Here is a 4,032-nt window from a genome sequence, read left to right on the forward strand (position 1 = left end):
TGTACAGAACACAGGATGTATTCAGGACCAAGGCTGAGGTGAAGTCCCATGACATATGGGAAGTGAAGATTGCCAGAAGGACCTTAGATTCACAGCATGCTTGATTTGGGATTAATTTTTGATCATTGCATGACCGAAGCCTTTTAATCTCACCAAATTTTCATACTCACCCACATGACCCTCAGATTCAGTTATATGACCCTACACCGAGTCGCCACCCCCAACATTGTTAATTACGTGTGTATTGTGGTACGATGCATCTCTGGAATGTTTTCGGTTTGCACGACTGAAACTCCGTTCCCAGTTCCCTCCACGCTCGAGTCCCTAGCAGCCGTAGTTATGCCCTGTAAGTCTGACTTCTTCAGTAAATGGAGCCATACATTTATCTCTTTGTGACTGGCATATTTCATTTAATATCCATGTAAAACAGGACCGGACATCCTTCTTAAGGGTGCATAACACTTCACTGTATGAATATACATGCTTTTTAGAAACACGTTTATCGTTCAACGGCATTGACATTGCTGTCTCATCAAGGCTGCAATGAGCAAACTAACCCCACAGTTTGGATAAGGATTGCACAAAGCCTGCACGTTAGCTGAAGAAAGCTGTTATGGGTGGAGCCTGGTGGAGGGTGGAGCCTGGTGGAGCACTCCACATTTCACTTGGCAGTTAGGTTAGGTTACGGTCACCGGCAGAATTAGCCCTTCTCCTGTCTATGTCCTTCCCTGGCACAGCGAGATGGGCAGCTGTCTCCATCGGGTGCTTCTGCAGAGACGTTCTGCCTCCATGGGGGCCCAAAGCAGGAATAAGAAGAAAGAATGCGTGGACTCCTCTAAAACCACGCCCCCAAGTAAATCTCAATTATGAAAATGCCACTCATAAGACCAGGCTGTGGGCAAGCCTGTAGGACATTTTCTTAATTAGTGATTGGTGGGGCTATCCCTAGGCTCATGGTCCTGGGTTCTATAAGAAAACAGACTGAGCAAGCCAGTAAGCAGCACTCCTCCATGGCCCTGCATCAGCTCCTGACTTGTTTGAGTTCCTGTCTTGGCTTCGTTCAATGATGGGCAACCGTGCGGAAGCGTGAGCCAAATCAATCCTTTCCTCCCCAAGTTGCTTTGGTCCTGGTGTTTTTATCACAGCAATAGCAGACCTAATTATGACTCTTGGATTCTAGGATCTTCGTTCTTATAACCAATGTAGTCTCTCTCTACCCATCTCTTCTTAGCCCACCTCCCCCCACAGCACAAAGCTGGGCTGTAGTCTTTCTCTTTTTTTTTTTTTTTTTTTTTTTGGTTTTTCGGGACAGGGTTTCTCTGTGTAGCCCTGGCTGTCCTGGCACTCACTTTGTAGACCAGGCTGGCCTCGAACTCAGAAATCCACCTGCCTCTGCCTCCCGAGTGCTGGGATTAAAGGCGTGCGCCACCACGCCCGGCGTAGTCTTTCTCTTTTCTCTCCTTCCTTTCTCACCCAACGTTGTCAACCCAGACTGGCTTTACCTCTGAAAGGTAAAGGGTGATCTATCAATGACCTTTGCTGCGAAGCCCGCTGCTTCTGTGTGTTTATGAATATTTATAAGGGAGGAAGCGCAGCGTCCAGGGTGTTTTCTCCTTGGCCTCCCTCTTCTTCATGGATCAATCTGTTATTAGACTGATAACCTGCTGCAGCGCCAGGGCAAGTGGGGCGGCTGCTCTTGAGCACCGTTCTCTTCTCTTTGATGAAGCACCGCTGGGAGGCACGCTGGCTCTGGACCGTGGGGAAACCCCTGTCTTTAGGATATAACCCCACTGGCATCACTTTTGCCATACTCCCGACCTTGGAAGGTCTGCCCCAGAGTGTAGAGAACTGGAGGGTTTCGTGAAAGGGCTCCATGTAAGTCTATTAGACCATCGGTGAAGTGCCAGATGCCCTTTCTACAAAACATGGTGTAAGTGTAAGGGACTTTTCTGTGAGGCAGGAATTAATTGGGTGCCAAATGTAAAAGGGTGAGCTTTTCTATGCCTGCCCTTGCTTTAAATAATGACACAGAGACCTGGTATATTTATTGAAAACTTCAGGCACTGAGCTGGGCAGATTCTGATATTCTAACTGGACTATGCTGGTTTGGGCTATTTTCCAGCCACAGGGCGTTCCTGCCATCTTGGTCTCTCTCTGGCTTTCTTCAGTCCTGCCCTCTTGGCGTCTCTTCCCCCATCTGATACCCTCTGCCTTCTCTCTCTGGGCACAGAAGGCTCTCTTATCCTCTCCAGCCCAGACATAAGCTGACCAGCTCTTTACTGACCAGCCAGAAGATGGTGGAGAACCATGTTTTACAAAATCACGAAATGTCATGAAAAGCTTCATAATAATGACAACACTGGAGCCAGGTGTGGTGGCGCACACCTTTAATCCCAGCACTCAGGAGGCAGAGGCAGGCGGATTTCTGAGTTCGAGGCCAGCCTGGTCTACAAAGTGAGTTAGTTCCAGGACAGCCAGGGCTATACAGAGAAACCCTGTCTGGAAAAACAAACAAACAAAAATAATGACAACACCCAGGGCCAGGCTGCAGCCAGAAATCATCATGTGACTACACAGCGCACAAACACCTCCCCCAACAACAAGGATTCGAGAAACCCGGGCGAAAATAATATCCTCCAGGTGCAGAGCGCTCAATTTGTGACTACTTCTCAACGACAAGATATTAAGTTTCTATGGTGTTCCAGCTCCTCCAGAGTACTGTGTACTTAGTAGTTGCGTGGTGCTGTACTTGATGCTCAGTAACATCCTTCCACTAACTTCCCACTAAGTGACTCACGGCTGTCTTTCTCAGTAAGGAAATTAAAGCTAAACTCCCTGGTCCTGGGAAGAAAAAGGATTGGAAGACCGGATATCGGAAGTAAGTAATCATCCTTCTTCGCCTCAGCTCTGGTTTTCTGCCTCCATTTACTTCCACGGTCCATCATTCTGAAGAAGAGTTCTAGTTTCAGGTCACCTCCCTTCTGAGCCTTCTGAGCTGAGTCGGTGGCCACAGTGTCTTATTGGTGTGTGGCCGCCACCTACTGGTCACGTTATGCAACTGCAAGAGCGGGCAGGATGTGTGGATCCCTAGCACGTGTTCAAGGTGATTGGGGTTCTTAGCTCTCCTCACCCACACACCTAGGAAAGGCTACAAGAGGCCTGACTTACGGTCGAGTGGATGGCTAAAGGTGACGTATTCCGACATTATTCAAAGGTATAGATGTGCAATCATGCACGGTGTACCGTGACTGCACCACGTTCCGCAAATGCACAGCGTTTGAACGTTGCCTTCCCCTGAATGGCGAGTGTGAAAGTCACACCCAACGCCTGCGACACATTTGCTAACCCGTATTAATAAATCCGCCAGTGATCCGTGGTTCCTGTGCAGTCACAGATAAGGCGTCTTATCTGGATGATTCTGGAACGACGGTAAGGTGCTTGGCTTTCCCGTAACCAAGTTATGAAACACAAGTAAAGCTAAGAGGGTGTGCTCAGCAGAGTTAATAAGCAAGTGAATTTTCTGTAAGCCATGTTGGGGTAACTAGAATAAAGAATGTTGGGGCCAGCAAGATAGCAGGCCGCATGAGTGAAGGCACTTGCTACCAAGCCTGACAGTGAGAGTCAATTCCTGGGACCCACATCGTGGAAGGGAAGAATCAACTCCTACAAGTTATCCTCTCTCTCTCTCTCTCTCTCTCTCTCTCTCTCTCTCTCTCTCTCTCTCACACACACACACACACACATCACACACACATCACACACACATACACATCACACACACACATACACATCACACACACACTCACATATACACTCAAATACACACACATACACACACACATCACACACACACCCACACATACACATCACACACACATCACACACACATACACACACATCACTCACAACACACACACATCACTCACAACACACACACACTCACATATACACTCACATACACACACATACACACACACATCACACACACATACACACATACACATCACACACACATCACACACACACATACAC

Source organism: Mus caroli, unplaced genomic scaffold (genome assembly GCF_978045245.1).
Source record: "Mus caroli unplaced genomic scaffold, Mus_caroli_1 scaffold_12, whole genome shotgun sequence".
NCBI lineage: Eukaryota > Metazoa > Chordata > Mammalia > Rodentia > Muridae > Mus > Mus caroli.